Here is a 19470-nt window from a genome sequence, read left to right on the forward strand (position 1 = left end):
CTCCGTCCTGGTCCTTCAGAAGACAGTCGGAGGAAGGACACCCACCAGGATCAGATTCACTCCTCCCCTGAAAGCCATGAAGTCACCACCTCGCATGGCCCTGCCAGAGATGTGCCTCACACAGATGCAGCCGTGCTCTCCCACCCAGCCCCATGCTGCCCTCACTGCAGGAGACATCAACCAAAGAATTGGGTGGAAACCATCAGTCTTCTGAATCAGTCTTCTGAGAGCACATCAGGCCTATCCAGGAAGGAGATTCCGGGTGGTGAGCCTTCAGGCATGACATCAATAAAGGAGGTGTCCTGTGCAAAGCATCAGCCTGTTGGCAGGAAAGAGAAACAGGCTAAGGAGGCTTCAGAGCCTTCCAGCATCTCATCAAGTAGTTCTTTTCCCCCTGTAGCTGCCAGCAGCAGGGCCTGCAAATGGAAGGGATCCATGCCTCCTTCTCTGCCACTGCCACCACCACAGCCACCGTTGTGGGGCCGCAGTGAGATGCCCCCACCTCCTAAACTTCCTTGCATAGCTCTGGACAAAAACCAGGACACCTTGAAGAATTCCCAGTGTCAGAGGAACAACATCTTGGGGGACAGAGAAGACATCAAAGCAGCCTGCTCGGACCCTATGCCTGCCCCTGCATTCTCCATACTTGCAACAGGGATTGCTAACTGTCTGCCTTCAGGTATTAACACTGTGCAAGTCCCTATTGCTACAGCAGACTTGGCTGACCAATCTGCCAGGCCCCCAATCCCATCTGTTCCTCCATCTTTAACACCAAGTGTTGCAGTTTCCACTAGCTTGCCCCTTGGGGGTTCTGGTGTCACCTCCTCTCAAGTAGGGAAGCCCCCTGCAAACTGCCACTCAGCTTCTGACAATGAAGCCATGGACACTACATCTCCATCTCGGGCTTCCATCATCTATTCCTCCCCTATGTCCAGGGACAACCATGTGCCACTTTACATAGTGCTTCCTGGTTCTGAGAAGACATCACCTGGTAGGAGTACTGTTGTGGCCCTGTTAGCATTTGGACACAATGCTGGTTCCACCTTAAATCCAGGCACTGGGAGCCCACCCGTATATCAAGTTAATGCAGCAGCGGTCCGAGACTGCAGCATGCCCACAGGTGGAGACTCTACAGTCTCCATGACCTGTAAGTGTACTGGGGGCTCATCCAGGCAAAGAAAACGTCCCCCATGTAAAAGTGTTGCCATCCTGGAGAAGAGGTGCCGGTCAGAAGATCAGGCAGCCTCCCCCTTTAATCCAACAGTAAGGGGCCTCCCATCAAAAACCCAGGTGGTGGAGTAGTGGGAGACGGCACGCTTCTCCAAGAGATGGAGCTTCAGCTGTTCCTGGTATCTATAAACCTACCTGGGACCCATCTATACAAAGTAAACCTGACCCACCTGAAAGAGCCACCACTCTGGACAAGAGAGGTGGTTCAGGAGACATGTCAGTCTCCTCCTCAAATCTGAGCAGCAGGAGGCCAACTGTCAACAACGCAGGTGGTGAAGCAGAGGGAGACAGCCACCCTGTTCCCAGAGATGGAAACTCAGCTGTTCCTGGTACCGGTAAGCGCTCCCATGACCCATCTACACAAAAACAAATTGCTCCATGTGGAAGAGCCACTATGTTGGAGAACACACGCGTGTCAAGAGATGTGTGTGTTCACCAGACACAGATCCCCTGGAGCTTGCCAGGCCACCCTGCCTCAGTCACAGTTGCAAGTGGCAGCACCAAATCTGTTTGGACCCACTTGTAGTTCCACAGTCTTTCCCAGTAACTGCGGTCCACCTGCCCAGCAGACAGTCAGTAAGCATGGAGGAGACAAGGCCATTCTCAAGATGGTAGGACCTGGTATTCTTGCTTCACAGCAGAATAATTGTAGAGGACCCAAGGCAGATCCAGTAAGAGCTGTAGCAGATGTAGACACTATCATATGTATGATGGCAGGCCTCTATGTCACAGACTCATCTACACAAAGTAAATTAGACCCACATTAACGAGCCACCACTCTGGACAAGAGAGGTGTATCAGGAGGCATGGCAGTCCCCTCATCAAATCCGAGCAGTAGGAGGCAAACCGTCGACAACTCAGGTGGTGAGGTAGTGGCAGAGGGCCATGCTGTTCCCAGGAATGGAGACTCACCTGTTCCTTGTACTTATTAACGTACCTGCAGCCCTTCTACACAAACTAAACTTGACCCACATGAAAGAGCCACTACTCTGGGAAAAAAAGGTGTGTCAGAAGACATGGCAATCTTCTCTTCAAATCCAAGCAGCAGGGGGCCAACCTTTAACAACTATGGTAGTGGAGCACTGGGAGACGGCCATGCTGATTCCACAGGTGAAGACTCAGCTATTCCTGGTACCCATAAGTGGGACCCATCTACAGAAAAACAAATTGCTCCGTGTGGAACAGGCACTATGTTGGAGAAGACACGTGTCAAGAGATGTGTTTGTTCATTTCCCACAGATCTGTGGCTTGCTAGGCCACACTGCCTAAGTCATAGTTGCAAGTGACAGCACCAACTCTGTGCTTGGACCCACTTGTAGTTCCACGTTCCTTCCCAGTGATGGTGGTCCATCTGCCCAGCAGATACTCAGTAAGCATGGAGGGAACAAGGTCATTCTCAAGATGGTAGGACCTGGTACTCTTGCTTCAGGACAGAATAATTGTGGAGGACCCAAGGCAGATCCAGCAAGTGCTGTCGCAGATGTAGACACTATCACATCTATGATGGCAGGCCTCTATGTCAACACCGCCCCCCCCGCCAAGAACACTGGGAGCTCACTCACCTCTAACACAGCTGGTGCTCTGGGTAAGAACCCCATGCCTGCTATGACTGTATACACTTATGGCCCCTCATCTGCACACAGTGTGTGCCCCCCCCTAAGCACAGTGCTGGTCGTGTGATGGGGGGATAGCACCATGAAATTTTAAACAGAATGTGGGCTTACCCTAGTCAGGTACTCCTCTAGAGGAGCAAGCACTGTGTCTATCCTGGTCAACTGTGCCTGTGCTCTGGCCATGACTAGAGCACCTTCATAACCTGCCTAGGGCTTTATTAGAGCCACCAAATAATTCATTGCTCTTGTCATGAATCTCAACAAATAAGGGCCAAATATTCCTCTGCAAATTGTATATAACTGGAAATGGGCTTTGTTGTACTAGAAAGGGGCCCAGCCTCTTTAAGTGAAACTTAACCTGATCTCTTCATACAGCAAGTGTGTACATTGCCTGCACATGTGTATTTTTGTTATTTCTGTGTATGTATGTGTTTTGGAGGGTGAGGGGTACATGAGCCCCAGTTTAGAACTAGTGCAGAATGACACCAGATTCAAAAGTTCCAATGGTGGAAAATAGAAGACAGCAGCATCAATCATCAACTGTGCCATCCCTGGCGTGACCGTGAACGCGGCTGACCCAAGCTCCTGGCCAGTTTTCTCTAGTTTTAGAACCAGCAGGACACCACTGCTGTCTGTTGTGGTTTCCCCAACCTATTTGCCTTGATGGGCTTTTATCATTCCCACATTGTGTACTTATACACATATGTGTATAAAAACTTTGTTCTTATTACTCTGCCTTCACTTATGTATCTTTTTGAGTCAGCAGTAGAGAAAGAATTAACCTGTGTGAATAGTGATGGGTTGAGCCAGACTTAAGGATGCAGAATTTTCCATGTCACAGACTGGGATGTGTAAGTGGCTACATGTTCTACCTGCATGGGCTGACTTCTGTAATCTGCATTTTGAATGTAAGGGATGACAGTCCAGGAGGAAGTGAGGTACAAAGGAGGGAGAGATGAGGTGACTCACCCTTGCCTCTTCCCTTTGTGTTTTGCTCATCTCTCACCCTGCTCTGACCTTACTAGATACTAGATAACCCCTGATGTGTCAAAGGAAACCACTCAGTGATTTTTTTTAAAGAAATGTTTGAATGTTTTCTTGTATGTCTTCATATTTAGTTTAGACTTAGGCCAGTCATTCTTACACATTCCCTTATCACCCAGGTAAGATAGGTTTAGACAGGAGGAACATAGAGAGAAAGAGCACATACCTCCTCTGTAATTGCTGGAAATTTCAGTTTCTTTGAATTTATTGTGCTGCTTAAATGCAGTAAAAGAGATCCTCTTCAGTAATTGGCTCGGCTCTTATCTAAATCACTAAAGTATCAAATCACACAAGTTAGAATTGTGCACAGTTCTGGTTGACCTTAGGCTTTTTTTTTTTCCCCTGGATCTCTACTAGACTTAAAAAAGACAAAATTCTTGACTGTGTGAAGCCTACATTCTAGGTGCAGGGGAGGATAAATACAAACATGCAAATTATCTAATAGTTTAGCCAGTAACTAATGTTATGGAGAATTCAGCAGCATGTAGAGCATTGAGATTATAGGCAGAATCACAGTGTTCAATTTAAACAGTGGACAGGATAAACCTCATTAGGAAGGTGGGATTTGAACAGGCTAGAGGGAGGTGAATGAACCAAATGCCTGAGGGAAGAGCATTCCAGATAATGGGAATAATCACTGCAAAAGCTCAGAGGAAAGGTACCTGATATCCTCAGGGAGCAATTATAAACTAATGTGCCTGGAGTAGAGTCAGCAAAGGGAGGAAAGAGAAGAGGACAGAGAAGATGTGGATTGAATTCCCTGCACCATTTATTGGTTGCACGATGACAAACAGTAGTCATCTTTCAAGTTTCTCGGTGAACTCATTGCTTTTTCAATGGTCTGTTTATCTTGTAAGATTTTAGGAAGGCTAAAATAAAATAAGGTAATGAATTAATTTAAATTATTGTTGTTTTGTTCTATAAATAAGGATAGACACATAGTAGATAGATGATAGAGAGAGAGATACATACATACATATATACATATATACTTACATACATGGATGGAAAAAGGATAGATATATATCTACACTTAATGAGTTCCTTAGGCAATAATGCTTTAGTTGTTGCCTTCACCAGACAATTCGAATAGGAGATCCCCTTTTAACAGGAGTATAAATGTGCCTACTTTTATGAAGTGAGCATGTAGAAAACTATGATAACTGAGCCTAAAAGTGCATGGCATTGCTCCTACTCTGTGACTGCAGAGAATCACCTGCCTTTTGTAGTCAGAACTGCCTCTCAGAAGCAGGGTTGAAATCCAGCTTGTTTCTCATAGTCCTGCACCCTCTCTCAGCCGTGCCTGGTGATATTACCAGAGACAACATTTAAACATTCATATCTGCTGAATTTTTTAAGACCTTCAAGCTAAAAGTAATATCTTGATAAGACAAACATTTAACAAATATGTGGTAGATGTAAGGAAGATTTTGAATTTCATCTGTGTTTAAATATTAATTTTTGAGAGAGAGCACGAGTTGGGAGGGGCTGAGAGACAGGGACACAGAGGATCTGAAACAGGCTCTGAACTGACAGCAGAGAGACTGATGTGGAGCTTGAACTCAAACTGTGAGATCATGACCTGAGCTGAAGTTGGACATTCAAACAACTGAGCCACCCAAGTGCCACTTGAATCTCATGTTTTGATGTACTTAACAGTAGAAGCAATTTCTATTTTTAAAAGTTTCTTTTAATGCTTGTTTCAGGGGGTGGTACAGAGAGAGAGGGGGACACAGAATCTGAAGAAGGTCCAGGATATGAGTCATTGGCATAGAGCCCGACATGGGTCTTGAACCCACAAACCTTGAGATCATGACCTTATATGAAGTTCGATGCTTCATCTACTGAACCACCCAGGCGCCCCTGAGAAGCAATTTCTAAATAAACAGACATATTTTATTGGTATGAAAATAATACATAAGCATAATAGCAACTTGAATCATATTGAAATGTAGCCCTTTTCTCCTGAGTTCCCCTCTACAGAGAGTTTTTTGCTCCTTTGATGTCATCCCCTTAACTGTAAACATGATGCTTATCTTGGTGCATCATGACATACTCATTTTAAACAATATTTTTACCACTCTGCCATGATGGAGGAAGACAAAACTCCACTCCCCCGTTTCCCCTCCCTCTTCCTTTCCAAAACGTCATATATAATTAATTTGGCTGCTCTTCTCTTGTAACTTCATGTAATTTTGCTTACTCTATTGGTGAAGGAAATGGTAGCAGAGGGCTAAAAGCTTAGATTAAAAATCTTGTTCTTCAACTGTTACTTGCTCTGTACCCCTGCAAACTGTCCACAACCTATTTGTGCCCATTGTTTTCTCATCCATAACCAGGGGAAAGGATTCCTCTCTACCTTATGGGATTGCTTGTGATAATGCAAATAATAATGTGTTTGTAGTCTTTAGTGTCTAACACACAGGAGAGCTCATGAAACATTAGCTATTATTATATCTTGTGTTATTAACTTTCATCTTAATCTCATGATTCTTTCAGTACATAGAGGCTGTGCTCTGTAGCCCCTCTGCCTTTCTTTTTACCTCGTCAAATCACCTTCTGTCAATACATGCTTGCTTTTATTTGTGCTGTTAGCATTTACACTTTGCCATACAGGTGTAGCAAAGTGTTCTGTGTTTTCTCCACAACTTGGCTCTAAGGGTTGAAAACCAATCAACTGTATTGATAAAGTATCACTTAGTCCTGGGGAAAATAGGGAATGTATTTCCTGCACTCCTTCTTTTCTTTAACATCAGTTGTTCAAAATCATGCTACATTTTAGTTTGGTTTATGCTTCTCATATATTTTAAATTATTTTTCCTAACATTTGAACTATTTCCCTCTTTTAAACCTTGTCCTATTTGCACATTAAAAATACTATATTTTCAAACTTGATATTCTTTTATTTACTTGGCTGGGTCCCTTCCTTTTCTAGAATGCTTGCACCTACCCTCCTCATTTTGGAAGCTATAACACTGAAAGATATGATTCAAAAAGAAAGGGGGCCAGAAGGACTCCTCAGAGTGCCTTAATGCTAGGTCAGAAATGCTCACTAACCACTAATTATAAAAAATGCATAATTCTGGCCCCATCATCCTAATTGTGTAGCTTTGTAGGGGAAACAGCAATGTGGATTTCACCCAGTACTCCAGGTAGTCCACAGTCCACATTGTACCAAACACTGGACTAGGCCTTAAGTGAGAGCTCACCAAAGGCCCCAAACATTTTATAATATTAAAAATTTTGTATTCAATTTTGGACTAAAACTCTTAGCAATAAGCAGGGCATTTTCCCTACATCTATTTCTCAAGAACCAAAAGGTAGCTTGTGAAAATTTTCAGTAGTTCAGACTCCTGGATGCATATCTTTCTTGCCCTAAATACATTCATTTTCGAGATCTAGAAACCACCTGACTGTGATAAGCTTGCTCAGGCCCTTCCTGATGCAATCCCTGTTAGGATCCCGGGGTGATGTGATATGAACTGCCTGGCACAGTTCACACCTGAGCTGGAAATGTTCTTTTTAGCAGTCCCAAATACAGAGCGTTGCCCTCAGATACCCCTTCCAGATAAGAGAACAGAGGCTCGCATAATCAAAAAGGTGCTAAGAATTAGAGTCACGACATGGATCTCCGGATATGGTCCGAGGCTGCCACTATGAGAAGGGCAACTAAACAAAGCAAGACAAATCCAGGCCTGAAAACTCATCTCTCAGGTAAACAGTGCCTTTGTCTTTAAATCCATGCTAAGCTGGACACCAGAGACTTTCATAGAAATATATTTTCATAGCATGGAGGACAAACGAAAGTTAATGGGCAAAGCGATGAGGGTGGGAGGCCTTAAGGTAAAGGGTTTCAAACAGAAGCTTACGTTTCTAATACTTCAATTGGACTGAACCCAGGTTCTGTCGTATAGAAATTTGGAAACACTGAGATTAAACACCTAAACTAGCCACATGGACAATCATTGAAAACTATCTTCCTGGATAGAAATATCTGTGTGTTTCCTTTGAAAAAACTTATATTGATTTCACTAACTACATATCTCAAAGTTATGACAGAAAGCTGAGAAAGTTATATATTTGAACTTTGCATTTATCGTTGCTTGCAAGCACATTTGTAGTGCTTACACTGTGACTAGCACAATTCTAAGGACCTAGCAAATATCAACTCACTTCTCTTTTTTTAAAATTTAATTTAATTTTATTATTATTTTTTTTTACAAATAGTTTATTGTCAGATTGGTTTCCATATAACACCCAGTGCTCATCCCAAGTGCCCTCCTCCATGCCCAACTCACTTCTGTTTATAATAGCAGTAGGTATCACTCCTAATAGCCACTTCTGGGGAAACCAGAGAGGTTAAAGAGCTTGTCCAATGTCACACAGGAAGTAGATGGCAAAACCCAAGATTTGAAACCAGATCATCTAGACTTTTGTCACTTTGCTGTGTGACCTTATTAACAGCTGTGTTTAGGGAAAGGACTAAGTTGTCAAGAATGAGCTAAAAGCAGGAGAAATGAGAAAATGAATGACAGCAGAAACTGAAGAAGAGCTATGTTCAGAAATTTCTGGTAATGAGGCTTAGAAATAAAATTGCTGGCCGGGATGTTCATTGATGAGAGCACCTGAATCTATTGAGAAATGATTTGCTTTCCTTTAAAGTTCAGGAAGACTGGTTGAGGGAAGAGTCATGAAAACAAAAAGTAGAAAGGAAAATAATAATGTGACTTAAGGGAGCAGAAGGAATCTTTCTCCTCTAAGGACTAGGAGAAGCGTGGGGCTGTGGGGGAGTAGAGAGATCTTCCTAGCAGGTGTCTAGACATTTTGACCAGAATGAACACGGACAAAAATGCTGACCATTGAGGGTGAGTGGGTGGCTCAATTGTTTAAGCTTCAGACTTCAGCTCAGGTCATAGTCTCAGTTTGTGGGTTTGAGCCCCGCCATAGGTTCTGTGCTGACAGCTCAGAGACTGAAGCCTTCTTTGAATTCTGTGTCTCCCACTCTCTCTTCTCTCCCCCACTCTCACTGTCTCTCTCTGTCTCTCAAAGATAACTAAGATATTAAAATATATATATTAAAAAAGCGGTGATCATTGTACTGGTTTCAATGATCCCTCAAACCAAACTTCAGTTTCAAAACAGGGCATACATTTCACAGTATCTCTACTGTGTGTTAGACACATTACTAAGTGTGTTTCCAGTAACACATTTTTTTAAAAGTTTCCCTGCACTTAGGAGGTTCCACCCCAAGATGCAATATTAAAATAAAATAAACATTTAAATTAGGTCATATTTAATTCTGCATGGTCATGTAAGCCAACAAAATATCCCAGGTAATATCTACACTGTAATTCAGTTACTATCTTGAGTTTTCATTTCTAAAAGTCTTTCCAAACACAAAACAGAAGTTGGAGAAAAGTCAGCGTCCCTCCTCATCAGGGAAATACAAATAAAAACCACACTTAGATACCACCTCACGCCAGTCAGAGTGGCTAAAATGAGCAAATCAGAGGACTCTAGATGCTGGTGAGGATGTAGAGAAACGGTCACCCTCCTACACTGTTGGTGGGAATGTAAACTGGTGCAGCCCGTCTGGAAAACATTGTGGAGATTCCTCAAAAATTAACAATAGAATTCCCCTATGATCCAGCAATACCACTGCTAGCAATTTACCCAAGGGATATAGGAGTACTGATGCATAGGAGCACATGTACCGCAATGTTCATAGCAGCACTCTCAACAATAGCCAAAACATGGAAAGAGCCTAAGTGTCCATCAACAGATGAAGATGTGGTTCATCTATAAGATGGAATACTACATGGCAATGAGAAAGAATGAAATATGGCCATGTGTAGCAACATGGATGGACCTTGAGGCTGTTATGCTGAGCAAAATAAGTCAGGCAGAGAAGGACAAATACCATATGTTTGCACGTATAGGAGGATTAGGAGGAACTTAACGGAGGACCGTGGGGGAGAAGGGGGAAAATAGTGGGGGAGAGGGAGAGAGGCAAACCATGAGAGACTTTCAAATGCTGAGAACAAACTGAGGACTGATGGGTGTGAGGGGCGAGGGGAGTGATGGGCGTGGAGGAGGGCATTTGTTGGGATGAGCACTGGGTGTTATATGGAATCCAACGTGACAATAAACTGTTTGTAAAAAAATGAGAAAAAATACATTATAAAAAAAGAAGTTGGAGAAAAGTATATGGGAGGCGGCAGAGATAAAATAAGCCCATTTCACTTACCATGCAAATTAAAATCCAAACAAATTCTTCACAGCTGAAAATGTCCAAACAATTTTCATTTCATGGCAAGGCTTCTGGAAAAATCATGCTGAAGGACCCATAATTACCCAAATGTCCCTTATCTTTTTCCATACATATCACTATATATTATGGGACTTCTGAGAGGCAGAGAAACCTATCCTGGCTAAACATCTCTAGGCCCAAAATGCAGATAAGATGGTCTCAAACCAACCTGAGGACTTTAGAGCCCACTTTTTCCATTACTAATATTAATAAAGGACAAAACTTCATATGCTTTTGCTTGTACAACCTAAGTCAATTCTTCATGAAAATAGGTAGTCCATAAAGAAGCCTGTAGTGTAGGCATCATTGGACGCTGAGAGTATTTTTGAAGGTTTTATTCATGTCATGGGTTTCTAGGGAGGATCTACTCAAAAACTCTGAGTCTAGTTTGACCTTTACAATGAAATTATCATGTAACCATGGGCAAAGCGAGCTCATCATCATAAAGGAAGAACATTAATAATTTCTATCCCTACTTTCAGGGGCTCTTGTAAAGTTTCAAATAAAGTAACAGAGGGTTATATGAATGCACACATTTTCATTGATAGTTGTATATGCTTGAAAATAACTACAGAATACACTATAAAAATCTTGATGAAATGCTCCCCTATTTCCCCTTCTCTATCCCTGGCTAGGAAGCAGCCCAGCCTGCGGGATTACATTTCAGGCAGTATCATTAAAGCCTGCGGACTAAGATCAGGAAACAAGGTGGGGCTTGGAACATTGATAAAGGCCCACCTTTGCAACACCCGTGGCACAGGGAGATTGGACCCAAAAGAGATTTGCAATGCTTGGGTTGAGAAGGGACTGGGGCACTGCCAGTTTTTCTCCCCACAACCACCAAGGCAGAGCCTCAGGCAGTGGTCTGTGGGACCTGCAGTGGACGTGAGACCTGTCCGTCTGTACTGGAAAGCTGCTTTTTTTTTCACCAGAGCCTGGGACAGGACCAACACTGATGCATTGCCCTGATTAACTGTAGATCAATTCTTGCTATTGAGATATATTTTCCCTTATCTCATTCTTATCTGTCCCCTCCTCTAGACTGGGCACTCTGGTCATCTGGTTATCTCTCTCTCTGGAATAATCAGACTATATAGTTTCTTTTGGTAGCATTATCTTTGCTTCTTTCTCTTTGCCTCCTACCATATTCTCCTCTTTCTCTCTGAATTAAGCCTTTTAGTCTCTGCCTGGTCAATGTTCAATTTTGCTTTCTCCTGAGCCCTGTCATTTCTCTCTTTGTATGTGCTCTTTCAACAACACTGCCTCCACCCTGCTCTTTACTTGTGGCTGGTATTTCTTCTAAGCTTCCTTTCCATTGGACCTCACTATTTTTGATGTCCTATAATCACCACAAACTCAAACACCTAAGAAGTAAACACCATATCTTTCTCTCTCCCCATATTGTTTCTCCTCTTCCTACTTCCTCTTAGGAAATACAGAAATTTCAGAGCCACCAAAGAACCATTCCCCCTTGGCCCCTCTGACTTCTCCATTTAAATCATTGCTAAATTCTATATCAAATTCACCAAGTTCATTCATCATCATTTGCGTTAACCTCTGAAATAGTGTCCTAGCTATTCTCGTACATTTAGACTTTTCTTTCTCCAGCAACTGGCCAATTATGTTTATTCGTTCACTCCATAAAAATTATTTGGGCAACTAAAAGATACTAGGAAGTCTTTCGTGTGCTAAAAAATATCAATAATGAATACCTCTGAGCTACTGAGTCATTTATTTATATTGTCACAGTATCATCTTTGCAAAGCTAACCATGTCAAATCTTAAAAACCTCAATCAATTCTGTATTGCCTACAGACCAAGACTTACTACAAATTCCTTAGCATGTCATAGAAAGCCCTTCATACTGAGAAGCCAGTGTATTTTAAAGAAACTTTTCTAAAAATCACTCCATTTCCAATTAACTAAACTACACCAAACTTCACTCCAACCTCTGAATACCCCATGCTCTTTCTGGTTTTTGCATATGGTCACTTTTACTTCTTTTTAGAAATGTTCATTTATCTTTGAGAGAGAGAGAAAGTGAGCTGGAGAGGGGCAGAGAGAGAGAGGAAGAAACAGAATCCAAAGCAGGCTCCAGACTCTGAGCCATCAGCACAGAGTCCAACGCAGGGCTTGAACTCACAAACTATAAAATCATGACCTGAGCAAAAGTTGGAGGCTTAACTCACTGAGCCACCAAGACACTTGGGTCATTTTTACTTCTGCTCATTCCTCCCTCTCAGTCTGAGGAATGGTTCAACATTTAACAACCAGTTTAATATCTTCTCTATAAAAATGAAACTGATCAATTAATGAGTTTCTACTGTGCCTTCTTCCCGCTTCAGTCCCATCACTAATCATCAAACCCTTTAGACTTTATTTTCCAACTGCTGAACTTAATGCTTTAGGATTACAAATAGAAAAAGAATGTTTTACACCTCTCTAGAAAACCTATTCCTTTTTGTCTTGTCCATACTTTATGCTACTTTGTTTGTGTTCAAATACTACAGGTCCGTGTAGCAGTTTTAAAACATACAGAGAATGGCCTAAATTGAACCACATTTGAGGAGATTTCTAGAACTACAGAGCCATTTGTTTTCCTTCTTTTCTAACATGTAGTTTCTGAAAGAGAGATCAATCTCACATGTTGAGTCAACTTAAATATTAATTATAAGTTGAACTAGAATCAGTATAAAATATACAATAATTAGATAATCTTTTAGCTGAATGTGTGACTGTTCAACTCTGTTCCTAAATGCATTTTCCAAATTTCTTTAAATGAAGGAGATTTAATAACTGGATTAAATCCCCCCTCCCCCCCCGCAGTATATGCCGATACATAATTCATTTGCTCATTCAACAAATATTCTTTAGATAATTACTATGTGGCAAGTACATTTCAAGGCCTAGGGTATATGGGGTTAAAAGAAAGTTTTTGCTTCCAAGGCATTCATAGTCTACTAGACAAACAAGAAAAAGAAATCAACAGATACAGCATACAATTGCAACTGCTGTAAGAGAAGTTTCTATGGTAAACTGTGTAGTCCAGAAGCTGAAATTCCAAGAAGGAGAAAGCATGTAGATGGGGAGAAGGGCATTCCAGATCAGGAAAGGAGCAGTGTATATATAACATGTGTAATTAGTGAAGAGAGAGTAAGTGCTCAAATAACCCAAGATAAGTGTGTTAACTTACATCTAGCGTCACTCCTGAAATGTAATTTCTCTACAGCTCATTTCCCCCACGACCAACTTAATAGCAGGTACTCAGCAAACATTTCTTGAATAAATAAATAACTGTCTGGTAAGAACTAATGAAAAATCATAGTTCTTAAATTATTTGAAAATTCTAATACATTATATGGGATGAAGTTCTGGGACCAGGGGTAGCAGTGTTTATACAAATACATGTTTTTATATTTGATCTTGAAGGTTTGCTTGGACATGGTAGATTATAAATTTGACCAAGGATGCTACAACAGAGAAGATCATGAGGATTAAACCATTATGTACTACGAGCCCCCTGCCCCCGACAGAATTAATGAACGCTGTCAAGGTAGAACTGGATTAGGCAGTTGCATACCAATTGAGGGAAAATGATTAATGAAATAAGTAAAAAGTGTGTATATGTATATGTATGTGTCTATGTATATGTTTTACTTTACACATGTTTATACATGTGTGTATATATAAACATATACACATAACTTTTTTTTTTACAAATAGTTTATTGTCAAGTTGTTTCCATATAACACCCAGTGCTCATCCCCACAAGTGCCCTCCTCCATGCCCATACCCCCTTCCCCCCCACACCCATGAGTCCTCAGTTTGTTCTCAGCATTCGAGAGTCTCTCATGTTTGCCTCTCTCCCTCTCCCCCGCTATTTCTCCCCTTCTTCTCCCCCATGGTCCTCCGTTAAGTTCCTCCTAATCCTCCTATACATGCAAACATATGATATTTGTCCTCTTCTGCCTGACTTATTTCGCTCAGCATAACACCCTCAAGGTCCATCCATCTTCCTACACATGGCCAGATTTCATTCTTTCTCACATATCTTTTAAATGTAATAAAAATACTGCTGTTGGGCACCTGGGCAGCTCAGTTGGTGAAGCATCTGACTCTTGATTTTGGATAAGGTCATAAGCTCATGGTTCTTGAGATCAAACCCCATATCAGGCTCTGCGCTGACTATGTAAACCTGCTCGGAATTCTCTCTCTCTCCCTCCTTCTCTGCCCCCTCTCCTGCTTGCTCTCTTTCTGTCTCAAAATAAATAAACATTTTTAAAGAACAGTGTTGTTGAGCCTTATAAGGTGGTAGAGTGATGATGTAGAAGAGCTTACTTCTTCTCCAGTTCAGGCTGAGAACATTCCTATAATGCAAAGCTGGCTACAATTCTTGTTATTTTTGTGCACTAATATAGTACTCTTATTGCTCTCCTTTCTTTTAAAACTATCAAGTTCTAAAGATGCCTTCAGGGAAACAGGCAAATCCTTCTTTTTCCCAAAGTGGTTAGGAAGGACAGAGTAGAGCAGTATACAAAGATGTCAGTTAGTTCTGAGTTAAAATTCTAGATCTAGACCAAGTGATTTTAGGTAAAATGAAGCCCCATTCCCTTACTTCTCTTTACAGTCCTCGCTAAATCTAATTCATTCTATAGGCTCAACTACAGTCACCATCATAAAAGCTTAGTGGGTCCCAAGTGGAAAGCTTCCGTTTTCCCCCCAATTGTCATTATCTCCTCAGAATTTGCTTTCCTGGTTTTTGAAAAGACCTGCCTCTCATTCCATTTCTCAAGTGAAAGTCCTGTGTGTTTGTTGCTTTTATTCAAACACTGTGTTTACTATACGTCAAGAATTCCTGGGGTGCCTACGTGTCTCAGTCTATTGCACACCAGACTCCTGACTTTGGCTCGGGTCAGGATTTCACGATGGTGAGATGGAGACCTGGTCGGGCTCTGCGCTGAGCATGGAGCCTCCTTAAGAATCTCTCTCTCCTTCTCCCTGTGCCACTCATGCACACACACTAAAAAACAAACAAACAAACAAACCCTGCCAATAATTTGAAATAAATTCTGATCACTTCTAATAACCTCCAGCTCTATCACTTTCATCCAAATCCCCATGTTGCCTACACACTGTGATGACTTCTCTCTAGTCTCCTCGTCTCTACTCTTGGCATCTTGCATCTTAGTCTTCGTATGACAATTAGAGCCGTCTCCTGAAATGTAAAATTATGTCCGTTCCTTGTTCAAAATCCTCCAAAGTTGTCCATTCTAATCAGAAGAAAAGCCAAATCCAAAGACTTACCATTGTCTCCCATACCGTACATATGCTGCCCCTGGAAAACTCTCAAACATAATTTTCCATAGTCAGTTCCTCACTTGAACTTGCCAGTCTTCTTGCTCTGATTTGAACAATGCCAAGCACATCTTAACCTCAGGTTCTTTGCACAATTGTTTCTGCAAATCGCTCCTAAGATGTCTACAGGGCTTGTTTCCTCTTTTCATTGTGAGGTCACAGCTCATAATCATCTTCTCAGAGAGTCCTTCCATGACCCCTCATTGAGGGGAGTCACCATTCTCCAGGCCTTTTTCCTGTTAAACTGCTAAATCTTCCTTATCTCTACCCAATATTGTTTGTTTATTATGTATCTCCACTAATGGATAAAAATTCCCCAGAGAGCAAGAATTTTGTCTCTTGTTTACTATCTCAATGCTAATCATACAACCTTGCACATAGTAGCTGGTTGTATGCTTGTTGAGTAAATAAAGTGTCCTCTGTTGTTCCCTCATCTCTCCTCCAGAGATGTGTTTTGGTGTTTTCTGTGAAGTTTCTTCACTGTAAGCAGCATATCTTTGTTCCTCCATAGCCTCATGATTCACCTGTTTATTTTTCTACATCATTGGGTTATACACTATTTAGGGTCAGAAGACTACACTTGTCTTATTCACCATTGTATGTCCAATGCTGATCTCAGAATCTAATATATATTAAATGCTCAAAAATACTGTTGAACAAAATAGTGGTTGATTTTAGTGTCCAGGACCTCTTCAGAATGAAATAAATGAGACTCATGATAATGATGATGACAACACATATTCTCATTTTTTGTAACTGGAAACTTCTTAACTAGTGCCTACCTAAGGAGATGAAAAAGCTGATTAAGAAGTAGATACTGGTGTGAAAAACAAGCCATTTGTCATTTCTGTTTTAATTTTAGAAGACACAATCAACTTAATTTAGATATATCATCTATGGTGTACTCACTCAGAGACAAGGATGATGCCTGCAGTTTACTCCCAGCAGACTAGAAGTATTTCCCAGCCAAGGCAAACAACAGGCATTTGTGACATTGTATTTATTTTTCTTACCTTCTCTTTTGTTCTCTTATTTCCTATTTACCAATGGGCACTAGAATGAAGCATTAGTTTAGTCTAGGGCTGTTGTAATACACTTGCATTCAAAATAGGGCTGAATTTAAACATCTGTGTATGGAATACTCTTGACTAAATAGGAGGGGGAAAAAAAGAAGTAAGTTACTGTGCGATAGAAAAGCAGTTGCTAACCCATCAGGAAAGCTGTCAAGAGATTACACCATTCTTTTCAAAAGTAGAGATAGAAGATAATCTTAATCCCATGAAAGAGTTGAGACAAATGACTGTCAAAGCAATGAAGTAAAATCTGAATGGTAGTGCAATACTGTATCATTTTTGAATTGCTGTTCTGGGTAGTTTTTGAAAATAGCAATGTGTTCCCTGGAAAGCTATCTGGATTTTACATTAGTTTATGCAGAATTGGTGTGTAGGGGGGAGAGGGGTAGTGTTAATATAAATTGCTAAAATTACAGATTCTAGTATTAGCCCATACCCTCTGAACAATTCACGTATTCATTATTAAAATTTGGAAATAATAAACACTAAAGTAGTTGGTTATATCATTAGAATATATGTCAACAGACCATTTCAATCCTAACCAGGGTACAAGGCAATATTATGTGATTAGATAACACAATGAACAAGTGGGTGATTTTGGATACAACATCCTCTATTTGCAATTAATATATTTTCTTTACTACATAAACACTCCAATAAAATATTCTTTTCTGCTCTCAGACCTTAGTGAACCTTTAGTCACTATCCATCTTTATTCATTCAAAAAGTCTTCAAGAAAATTTGAACATATTAGAACACACTCTAAGATTACAAAAAATCATGTGTGTGTGTCTCTCTCTGCTAATACCAAAAGATAAGTTCTATTAGGACAACTGAGTGTATGTGGGCTCTGGTTCATTAGAATTTTTCTAGATCTCCTGACCTTTGACATTTTAAATCTAGATACAATTTTGAACTTATTTAAATGTCATGTTACAAAACTTTTGTCTGTAATATTTAAGTCATCGATAATGCATTATTTCAGACCACCTGGGTAACTCAGTTGGTTAAAGGTCTGACTCTTGATTTCGGCTCAAGTCATGATCTCCTGGTTCACGAGTTCAAGCCCTGCATCAGGCTCTGCACTGACAATGTGGTGCTCAGGATCCTTTCTCTCAATATCCCCCCACCGCCGCCAACCTCTCCCCTAACCTGTGTTCACTCATGCGTGCATTCTTTCTCTCATATTAAATAAACAAACATTTTTTTTAAAAAATGCATTATTTCACTCCAAGCAACACATTCCAAATAAAGCATTAGATATACCATATAGCAATAGAAACTGTGGAAATCACAAAACATGCATTGGCTCCTTCTAAATTAATTAATTTCTTGTTTTATTTTTCTAGCAAATGCCCTTTCCCTTATATGCTCAGATGCTAGCAGTTTATACATAATCATGTAGTTAATAACTTCAGATCGTAACGCATATGATAGTAATGTGACAAATCTTTTAAAAGAGGTTTCTTTATGTCAACTTTTGCACAGGCTTCTATAGCATAAGCCCAAAAGAGAGCAGGAAATATTTGACATCTTCAATATCTATTATTTACAACAAGCCTTCCCCCAAAAGTGTATATAAATCTTAGGAGATAGCATGTGTGGAATACATGAAGAAAATAGTACATAGGCATTATTTTTATCCATTTCAGCCACTCAGGGTCTCTTTTGTTTTCTTAGTTCTAAGCTATCTGCAATGCTCCAGAAGATATACTCTTATATGTCAATTTATATTCTGGTACATACTTGCATATAAAAACACACCATCAAACCTAATAAAAAAGGAAAAAAGTCCCCTGAATGGTACAATGGTATAGCAATAAAATGATAGAAGTCAGCATTTGTCGGTGTTGTCATATAATGTCACTGTGAATCTTGTAAATCAATATAACATCATTGTTTACTTTATTTTTTCAGTTCCTGGCATTATTTGAAAAACTGTATTTAAACAAATTCTTGAAAGACCTGAGGAGACCAAGAAGTATGTAAACCTCAACTCATCAAATCCACTTACCTTCAAGTTACTACTTTGAAAAGATATCTCTCAGACATTGGCTCTGAAAGATAATTCCTAAGGCTTTGATTCTTATCTTAATTTTTCTGCCTCTCAGCTTAGTGTCTGTCTGTCTATCTGTCTCTCTCTCTCGTAACTAAAGGTTCTTGGAAACAAGTTAAAATTCTCAGGGAATAGGAACCATAATTAAATAATTCCAGACACCTGACATGACCAAATATGCCCGAATTTATATTTCCTATGTTCAGATTTAAGTTCAGATCTAAGTTCAAAGCTCTAAACTAGCAGCTGTAGTATCTTTATAGATTCCAAGGACATGGCTATGAATTTTTTACTTTTAGATATATTTTTTTTACTGTTCCTAAAAGTCGGATCCCATAAATCTGCTAGTTTCAAAAACCTGCAGCTTTTTGAATAGTGGCCCTTGTATTTCGATTTAAACCAAATGGGACCAAACTTATTACTTCTATTCTGAAAGGTCATTTTTCATCAAGATTGTATTAGAAAATAAATCATTTAAAGCCATCCTTTGGATAGATCCTTGCATGAACATCTTAAGAAGAGCATGTAATAAGAGCCTCTGTGCAAAGCAAAGCTGACTTGTTAATCCAAAGTGGTCTAAAGCTGCCACCTGCTGGCACTTTGGCAATATTTCTCTAAATTCAGTATTCTGCTGAGATAACACAATTGGAACAACTTGCACAGTATCTCCATGAATATCACAGAGAAGTCTGTTGAGCACAACAAAGGCAGCATGTCAACATCATGTGTTTATTAGTGTGTGAAATGTTAAGATGTTACTAATAAAAACAGGTTGCAAGGCTAGAACTC

Source organism: Hyaena hyaena, unplaced genomic scaffold (genome assembly GCF_003009895.1).
Source record: "Hyaena hyaena isolate Hyena2069 unplaced genomic scaffold, ASM300989v1 scaffold_458, whole genome shotgun sequence".
Lineage (NCBI taxonomy): Eukaryota > Metazoa > Chordata > Mammalia > Carnivora > Hyaenidae > Hyaena > Hyaena hyaena.